Raw genomic sequence first — 15991 nt, 5'->3', positions numbered from 1 at the left:
ATGGGATGCAGGTGCGAGAAAACCAGAGCGCTCCCGGAGCGTTCCCGAACCCTCGGGAAACTGGAGATTACGAGCAGGAACACTAGTCACCAGACAGGACCCGACTCAGACAGCCGGGATCGTCACAGTACCCCCCTCCGAAACGCCACCGGGCGGACTCCCGGAGCGCCAGGATGGAGGCGGTAGAAGTCACTGATGAGGTCTGCATCTAGGACCTGTCGCCGCGGAATCCAACTCCTCTCTTCAGGGCCATACCCCTCCCAGTCCACGAGATACTGGAAACCCCGGCCCCGCCGTCTGGAATCCATGATGCGACGCACCGTGTAGGCAGGACCACCTCCGATCATCCGAGGAGGAGGAGGAGGAGGCGGAGGAGGCAACAGAGGACTGAGGAAGACAGGCTTGAGGCAGGAGACATGAAAGGTGGGATGGACTCTGAGCGTCCTCGGTAGTTTGAGTCGAACTGCCACTGGATTGATCACCTTCTCCACCACAAACGGACCAATGAACTTCGGTAACAACTTCCTAGACTCAGTCCGTAACGGAAGATCCCGTGTGGCCAACCAAACCCTATCTCCGATGGTATAGGTGGGAGCGGGAGTCCGGCGACGATTCGCCTGGAGCTGATACCGGTCCGAAACTCTAAGGAGTGCCTTTCTGGCCCGATGCCAGGTCCGGTGGCAACGCCGAATATGGGCCTGAACAGAAGGCACTGAGAGCTCCCTTCTCCTGAGAAGGAAACAGGGGAGGTTGGTAGCCATACAGGCACTGGAAGGGAGACATCCCAGTGGCAGATGTAGGAAGAGTATTGTGGGCATACTCAACCCAAGGCAACTGAGAGACCCAGGAGGTGGGGTTGGAAGAGACCAGACAGCGTAAGCGTTGATTCCATCTTCTGGTTGGCTCTCTCCGCCTGACCATTGGATTGGGGGTGAAAACCAGATGTGAGACTGACAGTAGCTCCAATGGCCAAACAGAAGGACTTCCAGACAGCAGAGGTAAACTGAGGGCCACGGTCGGAAACGATATCACTGGGCAAACCGTGGACCCTGAAAACCTCCCTAACCAGGATCTCGGACGTCTCCGAGGCAGAGGGAAGCTTGGCAATTGGCACAAAGTGGGCGAACTTGCTGAATCTGTCCACGATAGTCAGAACGACCGTGTTCCCCTCAGAAGCGGGCAACCCCGTGACGAAGTCCAGGGCCAGATGCGACCATGGTCGCCGGGGAATAGGAAGGGGGTGAAGTAGTCCAGAGCTGGGCCGATTGGTACTCTTATTCTGCGCACACACTGGACAGGCAGCAACAAAACCCCGAGTATCCTCGGCCATGGCAGGCCACCAAAAACGTCTGCGAAGAAACGCCATTGTCCGAGCCACGCCAGGGTGACAAGCCATCTTGCTGGCGTGGGACCACTTGAGGACAGCAGGACGAACCGACTCAGGCACAAACAACCGACCGGGTGGACCGTTACCGGGACCGGGCTGAGTCCGAAGGGCCGCCAGCACCTCCTCCTCAATCTTCCACATAACTGCTCCCACGACGCAGTTCCGGGGGAGGATTGTCTCGGTCTTGGACCCACTCTCCTCCGTCTTGGAGAACATCCGGGACAAGGCGTCCGCCTTGCCGTTCTTAGATCCAGGTCGGAACGTCAGGGCAAACTTGAATCGTCCGAAAAACAACGCCCACCTGGCCTGACGGGAGTTGAGACGTTTAGCCGATTGCACGTAAGCAAGATTCTTGTGGTCAGTCCAGACAATAAACGGTTGCTCCGCCCCTCCAACCAGTGGCGCCACTCCTCCAAGGCAAGTTTCACCGCGAGAAGCTCCCGGTTACCCACATCGTAATTCCTCTCCGCAGGCGAAAGGCGACGAGAGTAGTAGGCGCAGGGATGGAGTTTACTGTCCGTGGAGCATCGCTGCGACAGGATGGCGCCAACTCCCACATCAGACGCGGGCCCACTTCAACGACGAACTGACGGGCCGTGTCCGGTTGAGAGAGAATCGGTGCGTTGGTGAATCGCCTCTTCAAATCCAGAAACGCTCGATCCGCCTCCGGATTCCACTTGAAGGTCCTGATGCTGGAAGTCAAGGCAGTTAACGGAGCGGCCACACGGCTGTAATCCCGGATGAATCTGCGGTAGAAATTCGCAAACCCCAAAAAATCTCTGGAGCTGCAATCTCGTACCGGGCTGGGCCCATTCCAGAACCGCTCTAACCTTCTCCTGGTCCATCCTAATCTCTCCCCTGGAGATGATGTACCCGAGAAAGGATGTCGTGTGGGCGTGAAACTCGCACTTCTCGGCCTTCACAAACAGGCGATTCTCCAACAACCGCTGCAGAACCTGCCGGACATGCTGGACGTGGTCGGAAGGTTCCTTCGAGAAGATCAGAATGTCATCCAGGTAAACAAACACAAAGAGACCGATCATATCTCTCAGGACGTCGTTCACCATACTCTGGAATACCGCTGGAGCATTGGTCAGTCCAAACGGCATCACCTGATACTCGAAGTGACCCATCGGTGTATTGAAACCCGTCAACCACTCGTCCCCCTCTCTGATCCGGACCAGGTGATACGCATTGCGTAGGTCTAGCTTGGTGAACACCGTAGCACCCTGTAAGGAGTCGAAGGCAGAACTCATCAAGGGCAGGGGATACTTGTTCTTGACCGTGATGTCATTCAACCCCCCGATAATCAATACACGGTCGAAGAGAGCCATCCTTCTTACCCACAAAGAAGAATCCTGCCCCCAGGGGTGATGACGAGGGACGAACGAGACCAGCAGCTAGGGACTCCTTGATGTAGGTCTCCAACGCCTCACGTTCAGGTCGGGAGATACTGTATAACCTTCCCTTGGGGTAGACAGCTCCAGGGACCAGGTTGATGGCACAATCATATGGTCGGTGGGGAGGGAGTGACAGAGCCTTCTGCTTACTGAAAACTTCCCCCAAATCGTGATATGTCTCGGGAACCAGGGACAAATCTGGGGGTTTAGCCTCAATCACCTGACTGGGAACCGAATGGGGCAGGCAGTCTTGAGACAGTTAGCATGACAATCAAGGCTCCAACTCGACCTTGCCCGTCACCCAATCGAACGTGGGATTGTGTTCCTTCAGCCAGGGGTATCCAAGGACCAGAGGAACATGGGAAGACGGCAGAATGAAGAATGAAATCATCTCAGAATGATTCCCCGACAACCGCATCTTAACCGGTTTAGTCCTCATCGTGATACGTGCCAGACTACTGCCGTTCAGAGTGGTCGCTTCAATGGCTTCCGGCAATTGCTCCTTGGAAAGCCCCAGCTGTTCCACCAACTCGGCATCAAGAAAGCTTCCACCGGCACCTGAATCGATAAAAGCGTTAAGCGCTAAGCTCTGATTCCTGTTCACAAGGGTAGCCGGAAACGGGGTCTGACAGAGGTACTGAGAGGTTGAAACTGGCTCGCTAAAAGTCCTCCCAACTTTAGCGAGCCGGGCAGTTTGACGACCGCCGGGAACAAGTGGAGATGTAATGTCCCGAGCTACCACAGTAGAGGCAGCAGTTGGTCTTACGTCTATGTTGACGCTCCTCCTTGGTTAACCCGTGCCGCCCCCACTTGCATGGGTTCAGAATCGGGAGAGAGGACCTCTCCACTAATCCATTGTGGTGGAGAATGATCGACGTGTTCTGGTCCACCACCCGACCCGACTGGGAACTGAGAAGCTGATCGATTGGACGGACCCCATTGCTTCTCCCTCCTTCGCTCTCGGACTCGATTATCCACCCGAATAGACAAAGCTACCAAGCTGTCCAGGTCACTAGGCTCCGGATAGGAGATCAACTCATCCTTGAGCTGCTCCGACAGACCCTGGTAAAAGGCCGCTTGCAGAGACTCCTCGTTCCACCCACTCTCCACAGCCAACGTCTTGAACTCGATCACGAAGTCGGCCACGCTGCGAGTTCCTTGGCGAGCGAAACAGGCGCCTAGCTGCGTCCCTCCCTCGGACGGAATGGTCGAAGAGCTTCCTCATCTCGGCCGTGAACCCCTGGTATGAAGCCATGCAGGGATCCTGTCGTTCCCAAACGGCTGAAGCCCACTCCAGCGCTCGACCACGCAGCAACTCAATCACAAAGGCTATCCTAGCCTTGTCTGTGGCATAAGAGTAGGGGCTGTAGATCGAACACTAGTCCACACTGCATAAGGAAGGAACGGCATCTTCCCAGCTCTCCCTCATACTTATCCGGCGTCGGAACCTTGGGCTCACGGATGGACACAGCTTCAGAAGCGGCAGGCGAGATGGGTGAAACCGGTAGTGGATCCTCCACCGGACACTTGCGTTGGTTCTGGACCTCCGTCAGACCGGTAGAAAGGTTCGAACTGACAACGCGATCTCCTGTAGTACCGTGCTATGATGGCCCAACATCTTCTCCTGCTGGGTAATAGCATGGCGAACAGAGTCCAGGTCCGCTGGGTTCATTACTGGCCGGATCGTTCTGTCACGGTTAACTAAGCCAGAACCCAGAAGCAGACCAGGACAAGGTACGTTGAGACAAAGGTGAGTGTTTATTAATAGATTCCGAGTGAGGCTGAATAATCCAGGGAACAGAGCGGGTGGCGTGGATGGGTTGTTGAGGGTGCAGTGGTTGGTCCGGTACTGGCTCGGCAGCCGCCGACCATCAGGCAGAGGTTGGGTGAAGGTTCCGGGTGAGAGACTGCAGACAGAACAAAACGGAGGTCAGTACACAGCAAGTCAAAAGGTGCAAAACAACAAAACTAACACTACTGGCTCAGAGACTGATACGCTGACAAACATACTGTTCATGGCTAACGATCCGGCAGGAACTGGATGTTGGGCCAGAGCCTAAGAAGGGTGATGATCAGGACCAGGTGTGCAGATTGCTGATGGGATGCAGGTGCGGAAAACCAGAGCGCTCCCCGGAGCGTTCCCGAACCCTCGGGAAACTGGAGATTACGAGCAGGAACACTAGTCACCAGACAGGACCCGACTCAGACAGCCGGGATCGTCACAAATATATGGTTTTCTGCTTAAATGGAAGGAGGACTGGCTAGGCTACTTGTCACCAATCTTCTACCTTTCTGCTCGAGCACAACAAAGGAGTGATGTAATTTGCTTTGGACCTCAGTAGTCTCGCCCTTTATTCTTTCCTCTTGTCTTCTTGGTCGTTAGAGCCTGCGAATCAATGAGCAGAATGCCACACAAGTGCAATGTGTATACATAACTTTGTAGGCTTAGTAGAACAGGTTTAAAGCTCTCCCCATCCTTCCTCACTCCTCACACTCCCTCCTCTCCTTCCTATCTCCTTCACTCCATCTCTCCCCCCTCTCCCCTCTCTCTCTTTGTACTAGTCAAGAGCAGGAGATCAAAGGCAGGAGTTGCGAAGCTCCCAGGCCTAAATTAGATTCATGCTTCCTTTAAAGAAGAAATAAATTCGTAGGATGAAATCCGAAGGTCAAAGTCGGCCCCTCTCCTTCTCTCCACAAAATGTCAGTCTCTGTCGCTCTGTCTGTCTGTCTCTCTCGCTCTCTAATTCAGATTGCTTTATTGACATGAAATATAATTTGTAGATATTGCCAAAGCAGTATACTGGTACAGTATTTCAGTAAATACAGTACAATGCAATGAGGATAATGAAATACAGTTAATTTCAATAGTAATAATAATAATCGATATATATACAGTGGGGAAAAAAAGTATTTAGTCAGCCACCAATTGTGCAAGTTCTCCCACATAAAAAGATGAGAGAGGCCTGTAATTTTCATCATAGGTACACGTCAACTATGACAGACAAAATGAGAAAAATAAATAAAGAAAATCACATTGTAGGATTTTTTATGAATTTATTTGCAAATTATGGTGGAAAATAAGTATTTGGTCAATAACAAAAGTTTCTCAATACTTTGTTATATACCCTTTGTTGGCAATGACACAGGTCAAACGTTTTCTGTAAGTCTTCACAAGGTTTTCACACACTGTTGCTGGTATTTTGGCCCATAACTCCATGCAAATCTCCTCTAGAGCAGTGATGTTTTGTGGCTGTTGCTGGGCAACACAGACTTTCAACTCCCTCCAAAGATTTTCTATGGGGTTGAGATCTGGAGACTGGCTAGGCCACTCCAGGATCTTGAAATGCTTCTTACGAAGCCACTCCTTCGTTGCCCGGGCCGTGTGTTTGGGATCATTGTCATGCTGAAAGACCCAGCCACGTTTCATCTTCAATGCCCTTGCTGATGGAAGGAGGTTTTCACTCAAAATCTCATGATACATAGCCCCATTCATTCTTTCCTTTACACGGATCAGTCGTCCTGGTCCCTTTGCAGAAAAACAGCCCCAAAGCATGATGTTTCCACCCCCATGCTTCACAGTAGGTATGGTGTTCTTTGGATGCAACTCAGCATTCTTTGTCCTCCAAACACGACGAGTTGAGTTTTTACCAAAAAGTTCTATTTTGGTTTCATCTGACCATATGACATTCTCCCAATCCTCTTCTGGATCATCCAAATGCACTCTAGCAAACTTCAGACGGGCCTGGACATGTACTGGCTTAAGCAGGAGGACACGTCTGGCACTGCAGGATTTTAGTCCCTGGCGGCGTAGTGTGTTACTGATGGTAGGCTTTGTTACTTTGGTCCCAGCTCTCTGCAGGTCATTCACTAGGTCCCCCCGTGTGGTTCTGGGATTTTTGCTCACCGTTCTTGTGATCATTTTGACCGCACAGGGTGAGATCTTGCGTGGAGCCCCAGATCGAGGGAGATTATCAGTGGTCTTGTATGTCTTCCATTTCCTAATAATTGCTCCCACAGTTGATTTCTTCAAACCAAGCTGCTTACCTATTGCAGATTCAGTCTTCCCAGCCTGGTGCAGGTCTACAATTTTGTTTCTGGTGTCCTTTGACAGCTCTTTGGTCTTGGCCATAGTGGAGTTTGGAGTGTGACTGTTTGAGGTTGTGGACAGGTGTCTTTTATACTGATAACAAGTTCAAACAGGTGCCATTAATACAGGGAACAAGTGGAGGACAGAGGAGCCTCTTAAAGAAGAAGTTACAGGTCTGTGAGAGCCAGAAATCTTGCTTGTTTGTAGGTTACCAAATACTTATTTTCCACCATAATTTGCAAATAAATTCATAAAAAATCCTACAATGTGATTTTCTGGAATTTTTTTCTAAATTTGTCTGTCATAGTTGACGTGTACCCATGATGAACATTACAGGCCTCTCTCATCTTTTTAAGTGGGAGAACCTGCACAATTGGTGGCTGACTAAATACTTTTTTCCCCCACTGTATACAGCACCAGTCAAAAGTTTGGACACACCTACTCATTCAAGGGTTTTTCTTTATTTCTACTAATTTCTACTTTGTATAATAATAGTGAAGACATCAAAACTATGAAATAACACATATGGAATCATGTAGTAAAAAAAAAGTGTTAAACAAATCAAAATGTATTTTAGATTTGAGATTCTTAAAAGTAGCCACCCCTTTGCCTTGATGACAGCTTTGCACACTCTTGGCAATATCTCAACCAGCTTTACCTGGAATGCTTTTCTAACAGTCGTGAACGAGTTCCCATATATGCTGAGCTTATTGGCTGCTTTTCCTTCACTCTGCGGTCCAACTCATCCCAAACCATCTCAACTGGGTTGATATCGGGTGACTGTGGAGGTCAGGTCATCTGATGCAGCACTCCATCACTCTCCTTCTTGGTCAAATATCCTTTACACAGCCTGGAGGTGTGTTTTGGGTCATTGTCCTGTTGAAAAACAAATGATAGTCCCACTAAGCGCAAACCAGATGGGATGGCGTATCGCTGCAGAATGCTGTGGTAGCCATGCTTGTTTAGTGTGCCTTGAATTCTAAATACATCACCGACAGTGTCACCAACAAAGCAACCCCACACCATCACACCTCCTCCTCTATGCTTCATGGAACCACACATGCAGAGATCATCCGTTCACCTACTCTGCGTCTCACAAAGACACGGTGGTTGGAACCAAAAATCTCAGATTTGGACTCATCAGACCAAAGTACAGATTTCCACCGGTCTAATGTCCATTGCGCATGTTTCTTGGCCCAAGCAAGTAGTGGTTTCTTTGCAGCAATTCGACAAGGAAGGCCTGATTCACGTAGTCTACTCTGAACAGTTGATGTTGAGATGTGTCTGTTACTTGAACTCTGTGAAACATTTATTTGGGCTGCAATTTCTGAGGCTGGTAACTCTAGTGAACGTATCCTCTGCAGCAGAGGTGACTCTGGGTCTTCCTTTCCTGTGGCTGTCCTCATGAGAGCCAGTTCCATCATAGCGCTTGAGGGTTTTTGCGACTGCACTTGAAGAAACGTTCAAAGTTCTTGAAATGTTCCGTATTGACTGACCTTCATGTCTTAAAGTAATGATGGACTGTTGTTTCTCTTTGCTTATTTGAGCTGTTCTTGCCATAATATGGACTTGGTCTTTTACCAAATAGGGCTATCTTCTGTTTACCACCCCTACCTTATCAAAACACAACTCATTGGCTCAAACACATTAAGAAGGAAATAATTTCCACAAATTAACTTTTAACAAGGCATTCCTGTTAATTGAAATGCATTCCAGGTGACTACCTCATGAGGCTGGTTGAGAGAATGCCAAGAGTGTGCAAAACTGTCATTAAGGCAAAGGGTGGCTACTTTGAAGAATCTCAAATATAAAATATATTTTGATTTGTTTAACACTTTTTTGGTTACTACCTAATTCCATATGTGTTATTTCATAGTTTTGATGTCTTCACTATTAGTCAAAATAAAGAAAAACCCTGGTAGGTGTGTCCAAATCAGTAGGTGTGTCCAAACTTTTGACTGGTACTGTATATAATGTATACAAGTACAACACTATTGTTGTTGTATTGTGTATTATTCGGTCAATACATTGAATTAAAGAAAAATAAGATATATATATTTTTTAAACTGAATAGATTGAACAATAAAATGTACATGGCTGATGGTTACAATATATATTACTTGTATATTATAAACAGTGTAAATACCTCAGGGAATTTATGATAATGTAACGTCCCTCAGGCTATGGCACTCATAGACATCGCCTCTGTTTCTCTCTCACCCAGAATAATTCCCAGTTTAAAGGCATCAGTAAATGCACAGAAATTGGGAATTTTTCACAGTGCATCTCTGTCTTTACCTCCCCTGCCATGCAGTAACCACACACATGCCCCTCTTTGGGTAGCCATGTCTTTTTGTGTCTCCCTTTTTTCTATAGCCAATTGGTGGTCACTGTGCCTGTATTGGGTCTGTTTTGTATCTCTGACAGAGCAGAGATATTCTGCCAATTTGTGTTCTCTTTAGGGCAAAATAGCAATTTAGGTAATTTTGTGTTTTTGTTTCATTTTCTCAATTTGTCAAATAGGGGGTTTTAATTTCTGTAACATCTGATATATTTCCCTGTGTGTTTGCATAATAGGGCTGTTTAGTGTTTTTTAACGGCTGACATAGGGGACTGTTTTCAGGGTTCAGCTCTTGGGTTTCCAGTGCTTTGAATTTAAGGGATGTTTTGAGCTTCATTTTAAATGGTGCCAAAATGTAATTGTCCTTTTCTTTATATTAACAATTAGAGGAAATCGTCTGAGTTCCACTTTGCACACATTATTTGATACTTTCTTTTGGATATTTAGCAAAATTCTGCATAATTCAGTATGTATATTTTCTATTGGGTTTTCTACTAATTCTTATAATCGTAATTACAGGTTGGACCCCAAACCTCGCTTCCATCTAGTGCAATTGGTAGAATGATACTATTGAATATTTTGCACCAGATTTGGATTGGAAAATTTATTTTTTGGGGAAAAAAGTATTTAGTCAGCCACCAATTGTGCAAGTTCTCCCACTTAAAAAGATGAGAGAGGCCTGTAATTTTCATCATAGGTACACGTCAACTATGACAGACAAAATGAGATTTTTTTTCTCCAGAATATCACATTGTAGGATTTTTAAGGAATTTATTTGCAAATGATGGTGGAAAATAAGTATTTGGTCAATAACAAAAGTTTCTCAATACTTTGTTATATACCCTTTGTTGGCAATGACACAGGTCAAACGTTTTCTGTAAGTCTTCACAAGGTTTTCACACACTGTTGCTGGTATTTTGGCCCATTCCTCCATGCAGATCTCCTCTAGAGCAGTGATGTTTTGGGGCTGTCGCTGGGCAACACAGACTTTCAACTCCCCTCCAAAGATTTTCTATGGGGTTGAGATCTGGAGACTGGCTAGGCCACTCCAGGACCTTGAAATGCTTCTTACGAAGCCACTCCTTCGTTGCCCGGGCAGTGTGTTTGGGATCATTGTCATGCTGAAAGACCCAGCCACGTTTCATCTTCAATGCCCTTGCTGTTGGAAGGAGGTTTTCACTCAAAATCTCACGATACATGGCCCCATTCATTCTTTCCTTTACACGGATCAGTCGTCCTGGTCCCTTTGCAGAAAAACAGCCCCAAAGCATGATGTTTCCACCCCCATGCTTCACAGTAGGTATGGTGTTCTTTGGATGCAACTCAGCATTCTTTGTCCTCCAAACACGACGAGTTGAGTTTTTACCAAAAAGTTCTATTTTGGTTTCATCTGACCATATGACATTCTCCCAATCCTCTTCTGGATCATCCAAATGCACTCTAGCAAACTTCAGACGGGCCTGGACATGTACTGGCTTAAGCAGGGGGACACGTCTTGCGCTGCAGGATTTGAATCCCTGGCGGCGTAGTGTGTAACTGATGGTAGGCTTTGTTACATTGGTCCCAGCTCTCTGCAGGTCATTCACTAGGTCCCCCAGTGTGGTTCTGGGATTTTTGCTCACCGTTCTTGTGATCATTTTGACCCCACGGGGTGAGATCTTGCGTGGAGCCCCAGATCGAGAGAGATTATCAGTAGTCTTGTATGTCTTCCATTTCCTAATAATTGCTCCCACAGTTGATTTCTTCAAACCAAGCTGCTTACCTATTGCAGATTCAGTCTTCCCAGCCTGGTGCAGGTCTACAATTTTGTTTCTGGTGTCCTTTGACAGCTCTTTGGTCTTGGCCATAGTGGAGTTTGGAGTGTGACTGTTTGAGGTTGTGGACAGGTGTCTTTTATACTGATAACAAGTTCAAACAGGTGCCATTAAAACAGGTAACGAGTGGAGGACAGAGGAGCCTCTTAAAGAAGAAGTTACAGGTCTGTGAGAGCCAGAAATCTTGCTTGTTTGTAGGTGACCAAATACTTATTTTCCACCATAATTTGCAAATAAATTCATAAAAAATCCTACAATGTGATTTTCTGGATTCTTTTTCTCAATTTGTCTGTCATAGTTGATGTGAACCTATGATGAAAATTATAGGCCTCTCATCTTTTTAAGTGGGAGAACTTGCACAATTGGTGACTGACTAAATACTTTTTTCCCCCACTGTTTATGTGGTCTGTTGTTCTGTGTTTGGGTAGAAAGCCAATTCGTTTCTTGCTGAGAGTGTGAGGAAAGTCTGTATTCGGTCTTTGAGAATACAGCATAACAGTTTTCTCATGTAGTGTCTCTCTCTCTCTACCTTACACTATCTCTCTCCCACTCTCTCTCCCCCACTCGCTCTCCTACTCTCTCTCTCCCACTCTCACTCTCTCAGTCAGACGAGTAGGTGAAGGTGAGTGGAAGGCACCAGTCATGGGGAACCAAAGGCAAGAGATGGACATGAAACGCCAGGTTGGAAGTCCTGTATATACAGTACAGTATATCTCCTTCTAACTTGCCTGCTGCATCCCTCTGAGCGAGCTCCTCTAACATGCTGACCACACCGCTCGCATCGCGTGCATGAGCGTGAGCTTTGCAAAATAAATGTACACATACATGTTATTCAATCATTGCACCCACACTGCCCACGCGCGTCAACGATTGTCTGCGTACACAGGCGCTAAAATAGAACTTGGTTCTATTTGTGATGCTTGACGCGCTGCAAGTCCTGCCTCTCCCATCTCCTCATTGGTTTTTAGGAGCATATACCCACGTGGGTGATTGAAAGATGAACTGAGGTCCACACTCCAGTCCAGTTGGTGGTGGTAATGCACCTTAAAGTTGGTTGCCAACCGCCATATAAATTCCAAAGAAGAAGAAGAAGCCTGAAGAAGGAGAGATTACTAGAAACGAACTCGGTCTACCCTTTTATCTGTGGATTAATTGTTGGAGTAGAGGACCTTGTGCATTTCAGGTAAAATAACAACCCAATGTTTATATCCCAGGACAAATTAGCTAGCAACAGCAAGCTAGCTAGCTAAATTGCCATAAATGTTTAATGCTTTTCGACCTGTCCCCAAATTAATATAGTTGGTTCAGAGTTCGTTTTGATATTTCAACCTGTGTGTCCTGATTGTGTCTGGTGTGGATGGACAAAACAACGTGCGCTCGAGGGGTGTTGTCAGCATGTTACACTACATAAAATGGGTAAAGAAAGACAACATACGCCTTGCCGAGTTCAAAGACCCAGTAGATGGAGTCTCCGTACCAAATAGCACCCTATTCTCTATGTAATGTCATAAGGCTGTGGTCAAAAGTAGCGCACTAGTTAGGGATTAGGGTGCCATTTGGAATGCAGCCCCAGTCGATGGAGAGATGAGGGCTGGTGTGATTTGGGTCCTACAAAGATCAGAAAATGAATATTAGAGTGGACTATCAGATCTTAGATTTGTTTTGATCATTCCGAGCACATAGACTACCGCACACCAGTTCAGTAGTTGCTATGATGGCACTCATTCTATGAAGTCGGCTCGTTGCTGCTGTGCATCGGATTGCTTTTGTTTGATTTATTGCCTATGCATTTATTCTTCTGATGTGTGTTTTCATAAGGGATCTTACACGTGACTAGGTGGAAATAATACATCAACACCCTTCCATGAATTTTGAGGCACCCACGGAGGTCTCATCTACTGTAGATGATCAGCAGCATACGAACAAGTACCATACCGAAGCATACATCACTCCAATACACACCATACCAACACACAGATTATGCTAATACAAACATAAACGATAGCAGTACACTCACATCCCACCAACACACCCCATACCAACACACATACACACACACCATTCCAACACACACATCAGACCAACACACACATATTATACCAACACAGACATCATACCACATTACACCAACACAGTCACGATACCATTACACCAACAAAATCACCATACCAACACATATACATCACACACACATACACACACACACACAGCAGTGCTCCATTTTGTGACCCTTTGACTTGGCTGTGCGAGTAAAAAATAATATTTTATATTATAATTAGTCGCATCGGTGAGAGCTGCACATTCTACATGGTCACAAAATGTCCTATTTTTTAAGAGGCTAAAACCATGATTTGGTCAAACAGTAAAGTGCATTATCCTCATGATTCCTGTAATGAAAGTGCCTGCCTGCCCCTGTACCTGTTTCACTGGGGCCTGCTACTTTGTCGAGCGAGTACCTCACTCTCTCCTTTCCCAGGTGAAAAAAATGCTCCAGGAGGAAAAAATGCATTCTGATTGTATAACATTTTACAAAGCAATTGCGGGGAAAACACAGCTATCCTGTTGTCAGAGTTGAAGAGAGGTTTTCAGCTTTCTGTAGGTATAATCTTTATTTCTCAACTCTCAATTTTGCGCTCAATAGCAACTATTTTACAACTGAGATATTTGATATGGCTTTGAGATACGGAGCGCGTGAAATACACATCGGCCATTGCGATTGCATAAGCCTCATTGGGTAGGAGGCTACATAACATTTTGACATAACATTTACTGTTAGATTAATACATGGCTACTAGCAGTGGGTATTCTATTTAGAGTTAGCGATCTACCTAATGTGTTTTGAGTTTCCACTTACTTAGGTGGTGAATTGGTCCCAAATAAATTAGCCTATGATATTAGTGCACATAATGATGCAGGCAAATTCATCTCTATTGATTCGCACAAAATTTGACAATTCTGGAGCCCTATTTTAACAGTAAAATTCAACAACAATAGCCTAATTGCCAAGCCAAAATGAATGACAATCACTGGATCAGGTTGCACATTATTTGTATTTTTTAATCACAACATGTTAGATGAAACAGCTTATTTCTTGAATAACATCTCAGTAGTCTATTAAGCCTACACCTCTGAATAAAGCACTGTAAATGACTTTATAAGATGATTACACATTTGTTCTATTGCTTGACGCTGCAAAAACAATTGTTGTGACCAAATCATAGGATGGTGCCACCAACTGAAACACTTAGTGGCACCAGTGCCAACAGGGGGAAATGTAAGTCTGGAGCCTTGCACACACACACACACACACACACACACACACACACACCTAATTACTCATAGTTTCTCCAAAAACACCTGCAGTCTGGTCAACAAATGGTGTTGTTGAGCGACTCAACTGTAAACTGCTATTAGCCCCGTAACGCTAGAAAAGCTGAGAGCGTCATGTGGACACAAAATTAATTGACTTTTCCTAAATAAGTACATAACACACTGTTATTGTTAGAATATCACCGGCAGTCAGCCTGCACAGCTGAAACTACACCTAAACTATATCAAAACTAATTTCACACATATATTAATACAGTTAGACTAAAGACAAGATTAAATTGACAATAGTCTGATGGGTGAAAATATTATCAACTGTTAAATTGTATATGAAGAATCTAATGAAGAACGCAGCTGGGAATTGACACAGAGGCATGGAAACGGTGCGCCCCAATATATATATACATTTTTTCCCTAGAGAGTCACAAGCAGGTAAGACGTTTAGATGTCTATATAGTAACAGAAAGAGCAGATTCTGCAGTTTCCAAATCACCTATCCTTAAGGAAAAAGAGATAGTCAAAAAATAAATCTAAACGAAGTATGTTTTGAAGTTTCTGTCCTATATTTGAGAAATATAAGAAAGTTCAGCAAATTATTGATATATTTTTTAACAAATATTTAACCCTTTTTTTTAGGCACTAAACTACTTCCATATGTGACTGACAGCCTTGACTCGGACTTATGTAGCAACATTTGAAATTGTGTTTTTTACATTGGATAAAAGTAGAGACTCAGAGCTACAAAATGATATATCATACACTGCAGTTGTGGAAAAATGGGAAAGTAATTCTGCTTTGAAAGTTGATAAACTTGTAAAACCATTTTTTAGATAATGGCCCATGAGGAGTGCTATTCTTTGTCTACACCTATTCAGCATCGTTCACACCCTCTTTAGCCTTAGTCCCACCCATGTCTTTAAGGATTCACATGTGAGGCCATGTGCTAAACAGAGTGAGTAAGGTAGTGTAGTAAACAACCAAAGATGTCAAGACTAAAAGTGGTTTAAGTAGTAGCCTACAGTAAGGAAAAACTCCAGGTAAAAATACACTTTATCTAGTCCTTGGTTTATGTCCTAATCTGACTTTGAAAGTGTCCAGATAAAAATATTTTATTAACATTTTATAATTATTAGATTATGCTTAACCGGAGACATGCTTTGACCCCCCCAACTAGGCTCAGATGGCATACAAGTTTGTTATTAAACAATCTTGTCCCTGACATCCTTGGAGAGCTCTTTGGTCTTGGCCATGGTGGAGAGTTTGGAATCTGATTGATTGATTGCTTCTTTGGACAGGTGTCTTTTATACAGGTAACAAGCTGAGATTAGGAGCACTCCCTTTAAGAGTGTGCTCCTAATCTCAGCTTGTTACCTGTATAAAAGACACCTGGGAGCCAGAAATCTTTCTGATTGAGAGGGGGTCAAATACTTATTTCCCTCATTAAAATGCTAATCAATTTATAACATGTGTTTTTCTCGATTTTTTTGTTGTTATTCTGTCTCTCACTGTTCAAATAAACCTACCATTAAAATTCTAGACTGATCATTTCTTTGTCAGTCGGCAAACGTACAAAATCAGCAGGGGATCAAATACTTTTTTCCCTCACTGTACATTATCCATGTCTAAATTGTCTCA

The sequence above is a fragment of the Coregonus clupeaformis genome, chromosome 20, assembly GCF_020615455.1.
Source record: "Coregonus clupeaformis isolate EN_2021a chromosome 20, ASM2061545v1, whole genome shotgun sequence".
Classification (NCBI taxonomy): domain Eukaryota; kingdom Metazoa; phylum Chordata; class Actinopteri; order Salmoniformes; family Salmonidae; genus Coregonus; species Coregonus clupeaformis.
This window is presented reverse-complemented; position numbering follows the sequence as displayed.